The following is a 15,657-nucleotide window of genomic DNA, read 5'->3' as shown; positions in this document are numbered from 1 at the left end:
CTCCCGCCAATATAGGATTAGTTTTCCTGCAAAGCTCTTGGTAGAACTAGCCATTAGAAAATGAAAACTGGGTATTGGTTACTTCTTGAAAGCTCTGAAGGACTGCTTTCATTAATAACCAACTGAAGCTTCAAAACTACTCATCTGCACCTCCCAGTGAAGAGTCATGTCTTTTTTCCCCTCCACAAATTACTTGCTGTTATTTTGTTTATGGCCATGCTGCACAGCCTGTGAGATCTTAGTTTCCCAATCAGGGACTGAACACCCCAACCAAGGACTGAACTGTGGGGCCCCGGCAATGAGAGCTAGAAGGCCTAACGACTGGACCATCAGGGAATTCCTTGCTGTTACCCTTTACCAAACATATGTGATCAGAAGCCAACAGTGAGTCCTGCTACTTCGGTTCTCAACCTCCTCTGCTCTATGTGCCTTGAATGAAAGCATCTTCTATTAATATATCTGCTGAACTTCCACAGAGACAAAAGCTTTACCATACACGCCATAAAGACATGTATCGTTCTCCTAGAGAAATTGTATCTAAGCACACATGAATGTGTAAAGAACCACCAAAGTGGGAGAGATGTAAAGTGTGTCTTCTCTAAATGTCCCCAGCCTCTTTAAGATAGGCTGGGGAGTGGATAATGTTCACTCTAAAACTAAAGCCCCAGATTGGAAGGTTTTCCTCTCACATGCATGATCATAGGAACTTGAGTCAACCTTTAAAATTTTTTTACCTGGTTATTTCTTGGGTCTTCTGGGGACTGCCTGATTTGGGTGTAAAACTGTAACATCTAAGGTTCTTTCTCTTCAGTTTTCTATTTGAAATTCAAGGCCCCGACAGCCACCTAAGAAAGGCTGCTAGTACTGACACCAGGGGTTTCCTGAAAAACCTAGGCAGTACACCACACAGACTTTGCGGACTTCTAAATATGTAACAACGTGTGTGTGTGTGTGTGTGTGTGTGTGTGTGTGTGTGTGTTAGTCGCGCAGTTGTGTCCAACTCTTTACAACCCTGTGGATTGTAGCCCGCCAGGCTCCTCTGCCCATGGAATTCTCCAGGCAAGAATAATGGAGTGGGTGGCCATTCCCTTCTCCAGGGGATCTTCCCAACCCAGGGACTGGACCCAGGTCTCCTGTACTGCAGGCAGATCCTGTATGATCTGAACCACAAGGGCAATCCAAAACAACGTGTCCCACAACTAAAAGCATGCTTCAGGATCCGAATCTCTGCTGAGGCTTCTATCTACATTATCTCCACATCCTTAACGGTGCCTTTAATTAAATTCTTTGATACATGAGTTTATATAATGACATAATTAGTCACAGAAGAAAATATTCAGAGTGAGAGAACTTTACTGACCTCATTAAACCATTTAGAGCAAAAACCACGAAAGATCTTTTTAAACCATAAATGAGTAAATTTGACAACTACCACTTGTAAACACTTGTAAAAGAATGCAATATTCAAATTTTCTCAATTAATTTATAGTGCTATATTTTAGACATTCTAATTCAATGTTAGAAATTTGGATAATATAAATTTTTAAAAAAGTCTGTACAATATGCATAACTTTAAATTCCAGAATTTTTATTTTTATAAAAATGCATATTTCAATATATCCATATTTTTCATAATTGTATTCCCTCCTACTTACTCAGGGCTAATATAGCAAATGTCATCAATAATATTTGCTAAATGAATTTTAAAAATACATATTTTAATGGGTGGATGAATAGATAAAGAATCATCTGGACCATGGAAGCTTCATTGCTCAGAGGCTAAAATTCCAAAATCAATTCACAGAATCCATATAATGTGGAGCAAAAGACCACATAAGAGACCATATAAATTTGGATTTATATAATCCAAATTTCTAACATTGAATTAGAATGTCTAAAATATAGCACTATTATTAACTGCTGCTGTCTTTTTATGCCTGTGCTTTAATCAATAATTTAAAATTTTTGGCTAATAAATAATTCATGTTACGGTGGTACTGTTTTTTTAAGGAACTGGATATTCTTATAATTCTTGGTTTTCTTAAGACTCCTTGGCAATATTTTCCTCTGAATACCTAAGCTCTGGCTCTATAAAACTCTCTGAGAATAAATTGGTTATTTTAATTTGAAAGATGCCAGATTCACTTAAATAATTAATGAAGGTCCACAGAGCTTCATCTTCTCCCTCATAATAAAAAGTACAGTTAATTATTAAAACTACAATACAAAATAAAAAGTTCTAAAAAAAAACCTCAGCTATATTAAAATGTGTGTGTGTGTGTGTGTGTGTGTATGTGTGTGTGTGTGCACGCACACGTGCTCTCAGTTGTATCCGAGTCTGCAACCCCACGCACTGTAGCCCACCAGGCTCCTCTGTCCGTGTAATTTTTCAGGCAAGTATACTGGAGTGAGTTGCTGTTTCCTACTCCAAGGGATCTTCTGACCCAGGAATCAAACCCTCATCTCTGTCTCCTGCACTGGCAGGTGGATTCTTCGCCACTGTGCCACCTGGGAAGCCCCTTTATTAATCATAACATTAAAAAAATGAGAGAGGTAATGCTAAGTAGAACCCAAAAGGGGCTTCTACATATGCACCAATGTCATTTTCCCTAATCATACTGTTTTCCCAAATTTTTTACGGTGGTGAAATACAGAAAATTTAAAATTTACTATCTTAGCCATTTGTAAGTGTAAAGTGCATGGATACTAAGTACATTCATATAGTTGTGCAACCATCACCACCATCCATCTTCAAAACTGATTTCATCTTGTAAAACTGAAACTCTGTACCTATTAAATAGTAACTCCACATTCCACCTTTCCCATACATCCCCTGGCAACTACCATTCTACTTTCTGTAAGTGGAATCACACATTATTTGTCTTTTGGTGGCTGCTTTATTTCACTTTGCATAGTGTCCCTAAGTTTCTTCCATGTTGTACCACATGTCAAACTTCCTTCCTGTTTGAGGCTGAATAATATTCCATAGTATGTATATGGCACACTTTGCTTATCCATTTGTCTGTTGATGGACACTTGGGATGATTATATGTTTTAGCTATTATGAATAATGCTGCTGTGAACATGGATATACAAATATCTCTTTGAGAGTGCTTTCAACTTTCTGTGCATATACCCAGAACTAGAATTGCTACATCATATGGTAATGTTATTTTTAATTTTTTGAGGAAACATCCTACCGGTTTCCATAGCAGCTGTGACATTTTACATTCTGAACAATAGTATACAGAGGTTCCAATTTCCCCACATCCTCAGCAACACTTGTTATTTTGTCTTTTGTTTTAATAGTAGCCATTTTAATGCATGTGACACGGTATCTCACTGCAGCTTTGATTTGTACTTCTTTAATTAGTGATGTTGCGCTCTGATTATATTTTTAAATTATATAGATGAAAAGCCTTTTTCCTTAACCTTATCAATTCTAAGGAATAGAGCTAAATAAAACAAAAATTCCAAAATTGTCAGTGCAAAGAGTTGGATACAACTGAGCAACTTTCACTTTAAACCCAATAAATGTATCTTTCAAAGATGAGTATAAATTTGAAGGAAATAGCTTAATGAAATGCAAGTCAGTTTACAGCTTTTCAACATGGCAATTAAACTCTTTATTGAGTTTGTTTCATTCACTCATTCAGCAAATATGAACTGAGGGTCTTATTTGTGTTTCACTGTGCTAGTTTCTGGGAATGTATAAATCAAACCCCATGGTTCTTGGTCTCTAGGAACCTACTGCCAGTTTATGGAGCATTATCTTTCTTTAGCCAAGGATAGGTCAAAATAGAGAAGTGCCATGTAGCCCTTCTGAGAAGTCAGAGAGAAGCAGCTCAAGTTGTGTTTACTAGAGGAATGACTACAAAATGTTGTGTAACTTGAGTTTCCTCATCAGAAAAATAGGGCTAATTATTCTGACTCAAGGGTTTTGTATATTAACCACAGGGGCAGTGTAAAATGGTTAAGCAGGTGTAGACGTCTCCATAACAACTTTCACAGCCTTTTATTGGCACCTATATAGCTAAGGTTCAAGAACATCTTGCTGTAGCCCAGAAAAATGTGGGCTCTCATTAATTTAGAGATTTTCACAATAATATTTCTCTTGAAGAGCCGTTAAAAACAGTCAATACATGGAAGAAAACTCTGCTGTCATTACTAATGAGTCATATAAAATAAAAAGTGCCTGGAAAATGCAGACCTGAGAAAGGTAAAACTGTTCACTGAGACTAGTACTTCAGAACTGTATAACATTCAACACATTTATATTTTCCCCGAAGAGGCAAAATGGATCCCAGGACCTCCTATCCAGACTGTAATATTATTCAACGTATTAATTCATTTAAAAGAGGAACATCTACCTTAATGGGGAAAACGTGCTGGTCACAAGACTTTGGACCATGCATATCCTGGACAGTATGTTCTCATTGCCAATTCCTCAGCCAGTTGGATTCCTAGGTGATTTACCGACAGGTAAGAAACACTGGTTGTACGAATCAGGGCAGCCTCCTTTTTACAGTAATGATTTGTCATAAAATTGGTAATCATTTGTTTTTTTTCTCGTATGCTAGAGCAGTCTCACACCCCTGATGGTGGAACTGGCTTTTTCCTTTGTAATTTTAAAAAGAAAAAAAAAAGTTCTGAGACATTTAAACTCCAAGCTTAATCCTGGATTAGGATGACTGACATTAGGATGACTGGATACGAGAAAGGGATTAAAGCAGTGGCTCTCCCACCCCCATCCCCCCAACAAGGGCATTCTAACTCTATAAGCACTAACTCTATGCACTTGGAAGCAATCCACTTATTTTCTAAAACTTAAACTTTTCCACAGATCTGATTCTGCAGTTTTTAATAAGTTTTGTTACAGTATTTTGTCAAGATGTATTCTTTCTCCAAATACTGATTTGGAAATTTTTTTCTCATCTAAACAACGGCTAAGTCTAGGAAAAAAAAAAAAGATTTAAATTATTTAATTTTAATTTAAATCATTTAAATTTGAATTTTTGTGCTTTCAAATTTTGATGCAATATTTTTATAAATTAGCCTACACTACCATAAGACTGTGATGTAGCATCAAAAATAAAAAGACCAGATGGGCATATTTACTGATGCTTTCTTTAAGGTATAAAAAATGTGAAAAAAGTGAGGTAGAAAAACTATGTTGAAATGTATCTACTATTTTTTTTTTAGTAAAACTGTAGTAGATATTATGATTTATTTTCACTTGAAGCATATTTTGTCTTTAAGTTATTTTGGTGTATAAAGATAGGGTACTTTCATATGTGTACATTTTTTTCCTCAATAACACTATGGCTACATCGCTCATCCTAATATCTATCTTTGGATTGGAATGCTTCTTCTTGAAGTATTTGTTTTTTTTAAGTGTCATATTCTACAGTAGAATTTTCTACCTTCTCTAGACTGCTGCCAGGAATCTAAATATAATAGTAAAACTTTATTGACAAGTGGAAAACAGGAAAATTTGAAAATTGGAATCCTTGTGCCTTAGTTCTGAGAAAATATTTTTGTACCTATGTGCTTTGGGGACTTGATATTAGTCATTTGGTTGACCCCAGGAAAGGATGTGAATGGAATCTTCTTAAATAAGATCGTTTTCACTGTTAAACTGTAATGTATTCTTTGTAAAAAACTGATTATTAAAAATATCCACCTATTCTGATTATTTTTGCCTCTATAAGGAAGCACATATATTTTTTACTTTATCAATTCCTGTACCTATTTGTTAACATTTCCTTAAATGCATTTTCTCCAGATGTTGAAAGTTAAAAAGCCCTTGTTATTTTTTCCATTGTCACTCTTTACTACTTTCCATAGGCAGCATATCGTGCATGCCAAGGACTGGAGGAAATAACAGACGTGTGAGCCCCAAATTATAGGCACAAAAATAACTTTCATAAAATAGGTTTTAAATGACACCACTTTCCAAAAAGTCAGTTCTAATTGACTCAAGCCTAGAAAGCAGCAACTTTAGGGAACATCAGACGCACGTCCACTAAACCCAGAAAGAGTTCCACAGTGTGACATTAGCTGAATGATGACATTGCCAGCTTGCTGCCGGCACATTCCAGGAGGCAGGCGGGGTATTTTGATACCAGTCTCCTCAACAGTTCTGGTCTGACATTGCTGAGATGCTATTTTATTTATACAAGCAACTCCTAATAAAGCCAGCTCCATTGTTCGCCAGCAACAGGTAAAAGAAAAGAGGCAGAGAGAATTTGAGAAATAAGCGGGGGAAACTCCTTTAAGCTTTTCTTTGCATGCAGACAGAATCCTCACCCTGGCTTACTGACTGGAGCAGCCCCGGGTTCCTGCTGTTCACAGAATGTTACAGATGGCTGCCTGGGCAGGAAGCCCTCCCCCTTCCGTAACGGGGCTCCGGGGAATGCTGGGGGCCAGCAACCAGCCCTCTCCTTCCCTTCCAAACATCTTCTCTAAACCCCTACTGAGTGAAAAAAAAAAAAAGAGAGAGAGAGAGATGAGAGAAAGAGCAAGAGAGGAGAGAGTCGAGGGGGAAAAAGGAGAACAAACCCAAAACGAATGCATTTCGCTGGAAACCTTTCTGTTAGTCGGTTTTTCAGTGGAATCTTGAATTATTAACCTCTTCACTTCCGATTGGAATAGCGATTTATAACTTTGCAGGCATCTCTTTAATGTCCTGAATCAGTTCCACCAGCTGACTGAAGTACTATACCATTTGGGTTGAATTATAAACGCACTTTTGATTTATGCAATTTCAAGTAAGCAAAATAAGTAAGTTTGAATTGTGAAATAATTAAAAGTATTTTAGTACTTCAAATATTGTATTAATATTGTTCACTGGTTTGAAAGCACATTTTGAAAGTTTTGCTTTTCCTATCTTTTGGTGCAGTTTTGTTTTTTTTTTAAAGTATAAATTTTAAAAGTACCCTGACTTTTTTTGGACCTATTGAACAAGGAATTAATTTCATAATCATAGTCTTTCATATATATACAATTTTAAGATAATATTATTATCATAATCTTACCTTTGTATGTATTTTAAGATACACAATATTTGCATGCTTAGGCAAAGTACTTCTTAAAGATAACTTATATTTTGGACTTTGCAAAATTAGGAAATTCACCTAATATATATATCTGCCCAAAGAAGAAGCATAAACCAAATAATTTGTGCTAAAACATAAAATGCAGTATTATTTCTAACCTCATAATCACCATGATAGTAGAAACAAAATATGTCACAGGAAGAATATGCCTACTTTGAAACAATTATAATACATTTATTTGATTCAAAAATAACATTTAGGAGAGGCAAAGTAATTTTCCTCTACCCTTCCAGGTTCTCAGCTGAGGCATGCCTTGTAAGAACATCAAAATAACAGGAGAAAAACAAAAATATACCAGCATGTATTCTTCCTGTACACACTAGAAAGTGTCAAGACTCAACTTGGTAACTCCCCAAAATGACCCATCTCCTTAAATACCATCTGCAGCTAAAGACAAAATAAGATGTTGAGAGGCAGGGAGCCAGTTATGGAAGACTATCAAGCAAAGCACAGTAAATAAGGATAAGGTCATTATACAGACTTAGGTCCTTGCCCTCTCCTTTGATAAGAGTTTCTAGAGATATAGTCATCTTCCTCTTCCTAGTAATTGGAAGGACCCAGGTTTCCCTACATTGCAGGTGCATTCTTCACCAGCTGAGCCATGCGGGAAGCCAGATTGGAAGGACACATCCTTACAAATGAAGATTTCCCTTATAAATGTAAATATCTCTTACAAAAGTAGTAACTTCTATTCATTTTTCAGGGTTTTTTCTAGGTCTGCTGTTTCTTTAAAAAGATCAGCCTAAAATAATCCTTATCCCAGAGAGACATATTTTCGGGTAGCAAATTCTACTTCCTTTCAAAAATTACAGAGTAACTAAATTCTATTATATCAGCAATAAAATGGTTAGGCATTTCATCATATCAAGAATAAAATATTCTAACCAATATAGTTATACTCCATAAAAACACAGAAAGAGCTTAAAGAAAGGAAACTATTGAAAATTAAATTAAAGAATGTAACAGAAGAGTTAAAAAAAAAAGAACTGCAAATTCATAGTAAGCATATCCAGATATTCTGCAACTGGACTACATCTGATCATTGATTATTAAAAATTCCCCAGATAGCTGAGTGCCTTCTGAGTTTTAAGTGCCATGCTGAATATTAGGGATTCAGTAATAAGTAAAACACACTATTTGCCCTCAAGAAACTGACAGTCCTTATAATTATACAACTGAAGTGACAGATTCAAGGCATTAGATCTGATAAATAGAGTGCATGAAGAACTATGGGCAGAGATTCACAACATTGTACAGGAGGCAGTGACCAAAACCATCCCAAAGAAACGCAAGAATGCAAAATAGTTATCAGCCAAGAAAATGAGAGAAGTGAAAGGCAAAGGAGAACGGCAAAGATATACTCAGTTGAATGCAGAGTTCCAAAGAATACCATGTAGAGACAAGAAAGCCTTCTTAAGTGAACAATGCAAAGAATTAGAGGGGAAAAAATAGAATGGGAAAGATTAGAGATCTCTTCAAGAAAATTAGTGATATCAACAGAACATTTCATGCAAAGATGGGCTCAATAAAGGACAGAAACTGTACAGACCTAACAGAAGCAAAAGAGATTAAGAAGAGCAGTCCAGGTTTGATGCATGAAGCAGGGTGCTCAGGGCTGGTGCACTGGGATGACCCTGAGGGAAGGGGTGGGGAGGGAGGTGGGAGAGAGTCAGGATGGGGAACACATGTACACCCATGGCTGATTCATGTGAATGTATGGCAAAAATCAGCACAATATTGTAAAGTAATTAGCCTCTAATTAAAATTTAAAAGAAAGAAGAGATAGCAAAAAAAAAAAAATCCACAAAAAAAAGATCTTAATGACCCCAATAACCATGATTGTGTGGCCACTCACCTAGAGCCAGACATCCTCGAGTGTGAAGTCAAGTGGGTCTTAGGAAGCATTACTACAAACAAAGCTAGTGGAGGTGATGGAATTCCAGCTGAGTTATTTCAAATCCTAAAAGATGATGTGAAAGTGCTGCACTCAATATGCCAGCAAATTTGGAAAATTCAGCAGTGGCCACAGGATTGGAAAAGGTCAGTTTTCATTCCAGTCCCAAAAAGGACAATGCCAAAGAATGCTCAAACTACCATACAATTGTGCTCATTTCACAGGCTAGCAAGGTAATCCTCAAAATTCTTCAAGCTAAGTTTCAACAGAACTTCCAGATGTACAAGCTGGATTTAGAAAAGGCAGAGGAACCAGAGATCAAATTGCCAATGTCCGTTGGATCATTGAAAAAGAAAGGGAGTTCCAGAAAAACATCTACTTCTGCATCGTTGACTACACTGAAGTCTTTGACTGTGTGGATCACAACAAACTGTGGAAAATTCTTCAAGAGATGGGAATACAGACCACCTGACCTGCCTCCTGAGAAACCTGCATGCAGGTCAAGAAGCAACAGTTAGAACTGGACATGGAACTACAGACTGGCTACAAATTGGGAAAGGAGTACATCAAGGCTGTATATTGTCATCTTGCTTATTTAACTTATATGCAGGGTTCAGTTCAGTTCAGTCGCTCAGTCATGTCCGACTCTTTGCGATCCCATGAATCGCAGCACGCCAGGCCTCCCTGTCCATCACCAACTCCCAGAGTTCACTCAGACTCACGTCCATCGAGTCAGTGATGCCATCCAGCCATCTCGCCCTCTCTCGTCCCCTTCTCCTCCTGCCCCCAATCCCTCCCAGCATCAGAGTCTTTTCCGATGAGTCAACTCTTCAAATGAGGTGGCCAAAGTACTGGAGTTTCAGCTTTAGCATCATACATCATGCAAAATGCCAGGCTGGATGAAACATTGCTGGGAGAAACATCAACAACCTCAGATATGCTAATGACACCATATTTATGGCAGAATGCAAAGAGGAACTAAAGAACCTCTTGATGAGATGAAAGAAAAGAGTGAAATAGTTGGCTTAAAATTCAACATTCAAAAGACTAAGATCATGGCATCCGATCCTATCACTTCATGGCAAGTAGATGAGGAAACAGTGACAGATTTTATTTTCTTGGGCTCCAAAATCCTGCAGATGGGGACTGCAGCCATGAAATTAAAGGATGCCTGCTCCTTGGAAGAAAAGCTATGACAAACTTTGCTGACGAAGGTCCATATAATCAAAACTATGGTTTTTACAGTAGTCATGTATGGATGTTGAGACCTGGACCATTTTGAAGACTGAGCACCAAAGAATTGATGATTTTGAACTGTGGTGCTGGAGAAGACTCTTCAGAGTCCCTTGGACAGCAAAGAGATCAAACCAATCAATCCTAAAAGAAATCAACTGTGAATAATCATTGGAAGGACTCATGCTGAGAATGAAGTTCCAATACTTTGTCTACCTGATGCAAAGAGCTGACTCATTGGAAAAGATCCTGATGCTGGGAAAGATTGAAGGCGAAAGGAGAAGGGGACAGCAGAGAATGAGATCATTAGAGCACATCACTGAATAAATGGACATGAATTCGAGCAAACTCCATGAGATAGTGAAGGACAGGGAAGTCTGGCATGCTGCAGTCCATGGAGTCACAAAGGTCGGACATGATTTAGTGAGTGAACAACAACAAAAAATCGACAGTCTGGTGGAGGTAATGACAGCATGGGTTTCCATCACCTTCTATTTTAAAGCCCTTTAATCTAAACATTTAGTAAGACAAAATAAAGCAACTCAATTCAGCCAGTTCTCAGTTGAATAGGCTCCGAGTCACTACACCTGACCATTCTGATTGGTCACTGTATCTATTCTGGTTAGTCCCCAAGAAAAGTAATTTATTTAATAGTGTAATAGCATGTCTGTTTAGACACAATTTATTAAATAGTGTAACAGCATTTATTAAATAGCAATTTATTTAATAGTGTAATAGCATATCTGTTTAGACACAATAGATATTTGAATCATTTGAGCTTCCTTCAAACAACTTTTAAAATATTTGCATCTACCTTACCTAAGTGCTATAACTTGCTAAACACAAACATAAACAAAACCTTAAAGGGAAATCTATTCAGTTTTGAGAAATATTTTTTCTTTGAGAAAAAGGAAACGTAAGTAGAAAGCCTCAATTACTTTTGTTTTAGCTTTGAATATTGTTGTGTGAGGAAGTGATACTTGGAGCTACAATAGTCTTGGAAGTAAGAGAAAAGCCACTGGCAGAAGTGCTGACCAGACCCCTGCAAACTTGAGTTGCTCCGTTACCCACCTGGGATGGATGACATTTCATTCTTCAATCGAGTTACGCTGTGAAAAACTGTTACTTGCATTCAGCAGCATCTGAACTGAAATGCTATATTTAGAGCAAGTGGGTTGAATTTTTCTTCCTAGGAATAAAAACTGAATAGCTATACTTATATTCCAAATAAAGGATTTTGTAATATGTATTTAATTCATGCTGGTTTCCCAATCATAAAACTTCTTGGGAGGCATATTAAACTCAATAAAACCTAGATTTCTAGAATTAAGCATTATTTCCTGGATAAATGGCCGTCTTCCACACATTCTTGGAGGTCAGAAGTTTATCTGACTTTGAGCGCTAACTTCAGGTGACTCTCAGCTTGCTGGTTTCAGACTCAGCAGTGTGGTGTACAGCCGTATCTTACAGTTTGATTGACCACATCATAAAACACTCAACAGACATTCAGGCCAACACAGTCAAGTGAGAACCCATGCCAAAAGCTAAAATTTACATCTCTGTGTGTCACTGACTCTGAATATGTATTTGAGAGATTAGAAATTAGAGCAAATTAGAGTCTATCGGCAATGGCACCCCACTGCAGTACTCTTGCCTGGAGAATCCCAAGGACAGAGGAGCCTGGTGCACTGCAGTCCATGGGGTCGCTAAGAGTTGGACACGACTGAGCGACTTCCCTTTCACTTTTCACTTTCATGCATTGGAGAAGGAAATGGCAGCCCACTCCAGTTTTCTTGCCTGGAGAATCCCAGGAACGGCGGAGCCTGGTGGGCTGCCGTCTATGGGGTCACATAGAGTCCGACACGACTAAAGCGACTTAGCAGCAGCAGAGTCTACCGGCATCAGCTCAGTGGCTGTATCATAAGCATTTTCACATCACATATTTTCAAAACTTGGCCAAATGGAAGGTCCATTCTGCTTTCATAGCACCTTTTGTCATCTAGGCCATAGATGTACCTTCCTTTGCCATGGTACAGTCGCTTCCACTTCACATCCAGACAATGATGTAAGAAAGCATATATATTTGGGGAATCTGAACAATTGATGTCAGGATGTCCATTGCTAAAAAATTATTGGGGCTGAAGGTTGTTAAAGATGTACTTATTTCCTAAACATAGAAGAAAACTCCACAGATAGATATTCTTAGTTAAAAAAAAAGAAAGAAAAAAAAGAGCTCTGTGGGTGTATGCATGATTTATTATATTTTTTTACAGGACATTTGAACAGAAAGAATCATAATAAAGATACATAAAAGTAGAAAAAGAACCTATGATGCTTAAGCATAATAGATAAAACATGAAGTGTGCTTCAAGGGAAAAAATGAAGTCACACTGGAAATGCCTGAAATGTCTACATGTGTAATGATTCAGCAAGGCCCAACACGCTAATGATGGCCATCATTGAATGCCGCCGTGCTGCAAAGCAGAGCCATTCCTTTATGTTGCCCCATCCAAGTCCATTAAGAAATAATGGTTCTAAGATGAAAGTCTTGTTAGGGTTTCAATGAAAATGTTTGGCACACCATGATGAAAAGTCAACAATCTGCTTTTAACGAGAGACACTGGAAAAACGTTGGTTAACATACCACTGAAAATATTAATTCTCCTTAATGGCAGGATGCAACATAGCTTTTTATAGTTTTTGATCCATGTCATAAATTTGGCTATGACAAAGGGGATATTCCGGCTTTAACTCACTGGCAAGAACATAAGCTATTTTCCAGCCCTAAGAGGTTTGGCCCTTAGTGTTCTTTGTAATGCTCAAAGGAACAGATTTCTATTCTCAGAGGGACAGGCTGTGTGTGTTTGCATGGCGCATGCACTCGTGCATATGCACATACTCACATGTGCAAGTTTGTAGTCAGTGTGTGCATGTCAGCAGTATGAGTAGTTTTCTTTGAGCTTTTGGAGAGAGAATAGAAGGAAAAAAAGTCCCCTGTCCCGGCATCATTGCCAGAATCCCAAAATTAACAAAGTCAAATCAATGAGGCAGATAACAGCCTTAAAAACCACAATAACTTGATCTCTATATGTCCAATAATATACCGTCCATTTCAACGGACTGTGGTTAGAAAATGTGTGGATTTTTCCTATGTTTTTTCCCCTTAGCATAAAGTGTAAAATTTCAGATTTTTACAAAAGAGAAAATAACCAGGGGAAAGTGGTCCTCTTATTAGCACACAGCAAAAAATTTTGGCTTCCGAAGTCAGATTTCAAAACAGTGTTGCTCTTGTTCAAAATCCTTAAGTAGTAGTCTCTCTTAGTAAGAGACATGTATATGTGACAAATACAACTTTAGTGCCAGATCTTATTTTATCCCTAATGCCTTCTTTCCATTCTGCCAGTGAATGAGTGTTTGTTTGTTTTACTTTGACATTATTGAAAGGAAAAGGATTTTTTGAATAGGATAACTATAGGGATATTCAAGACAGAAGAACATAAGTTTAATCATGTTTTAAGTTTATTCCTGATGGCTTTGAATTCTTCTTCAACAATAACAATGATTAAAAAATGCTAATAAATTCTTTTCCTCTTTTAAAATTGATTGTGAATTTGATGTCTTAGAAAATTAAAAAGAAGAAGAACAAAGTGTGAACTTGGTATACAGGAAAAATACAAAGTAGCTCACCACTAGACATCTTAAATGTTTTTAATGAATAGGAACAAGGGTTTCCCTTGTGGCTCAGTGGTAGAGTGCACCTACATGGCTGGAGACACAGGAGATGTGGGTTTGATCCGTGGGTTGGGAAGATCCCCTGGAGGAAGGCATGGCAACCCACTCCAATATTCTTGCCAAGAAAATCCCTTGGACAAAGGAGACTGGTAGCCTACAGTCCATGGGTCACAGAGTCAGACATGACTGAAACGACAGAGCGTGTACACAAGCATGAATATGAACACGAGTGGGGTGGAGCAAACTTTACTGTTGCTTCATTACTGAGTAGCTCTTAAATTTTCATGAGCATAAGAATCACTTGGTGGATATGGAGGTAAGAAGCTTGTTACAAATTCAAATTTTCAAGGTGTTCAACATCAGTAATCATTTCAGTCAGTTCAGTAGCTCAGTCATGTCTGACTCTTTGCGACCCCATGAATCGCAGCACACCAGGCCTCCCTGTCCATCACCATCTCCCAGAGTTCACTCAGATTCACGTCCATCAAGTCTGTGATGCCATCCAGCCATCTCATCCTCTGTTGTCCTCTTCTCCTCCTGCCCCCAATCCCTCCCAGCATCAGAGTCTTTTCCAGTGAGTCAACTCTTCGCATGAGGTGGCCAAAGTACTGGAGCTTCAGCTTTAGCATCATTCCTTCCAAAGAAATCTCAGGGCTGATCTCCTTTAGGATGGACTGGTTGGATCTCCTTGCAGTCCAAGGGACTCTCAAGAGTCTTCTCCAACACCACAGTTCACAAGCATCAATTCTTTGGTGCTCAGCCTTCTTCACAGTCCAACTCTCGCATCCATACATGACCACAGGAAAAACCATAGCCTTGACTAGATGGACCTTTGTTGGCAAAGTAATGTCTCTGCTTTTGAATATGCTATCTAGGTTGGTCATAACTTTCCTTCCAAGGAGTAAGCATCTTTTAATTCCATGGCTTCAATCATCATCTGCAGTGATTTTGGAGCCCCCCAAAATAAAGTCTGACAGTTTCCACTGTTTCCCCATCTATTTCCCATGAAGTGATGGGACCAGATGCCGTGATCTTAGCTTTCTGAATGTTGAGCTTTAAGCCATCTTTTTCACTCTCCTCTTTCACTTTCATCAAGAAGCTTTTTAGTTCCTCTTTACTTTCTGCCCTGATTATGCCAAAGCCTTTGACTGTGTGGATCACAAGAAGCTGTGGAAAATTCTTCAAGAAATGGGAATACCAGATCACCTGACCTGCCTCTTGAGAAACCTATATGCAGGTCAGGAAGCAACAATTAGAACTGGACATGGAACAACAGACTGGTTCCAAATAGGAAAAGGAGTACGTCAAACCTGTATACTGTCACCCTGCTTATTTAACTTATATGCAGAGTACATCATTAGAAACGCTGGGCTGGAAGAAGCACAAGCTGCAATCAAGATTGCTGGGAGAAATATCAATAACCTCAGATATGCAGATGACACCACCCTTATAGTAATCATTTAAGAAATGCAAATCAAAGCTACAGCGAGGTACCACCTAACACCAGTCAAAACAGACTTCATTAAGTCTACAAATAACAAATGCTGGAGAAGGTATGGAAGAAAGGGAACTCTTCTACACTGTTGGTGGGAATGTAGGTTGGTACAGACACCAGGGAAAATAGTATGGAGATTCCTCAGAAAACTAAAAATAGAATTATTGTAAGATCCAGCAATCTCT

This window comes from Oryx dammah, unplaced genomic scaffold, assembly GCF_014754425.2.
Source record: "Oryx dammah isolate SB20612 unplaced genomic scaffold, SCBI_Odam_1.1 HiC_scaffold_18, whole genome shotgun sequence".
Taxonomy (NCBI): Eukaryota; Metazoa; Chordata; class Mammalia; order Artiodactyla; family Bovidae; genus Oryx; species Oryx dammah.
This window is presented reverse-complemented; position numbering follows the sequence as displayed.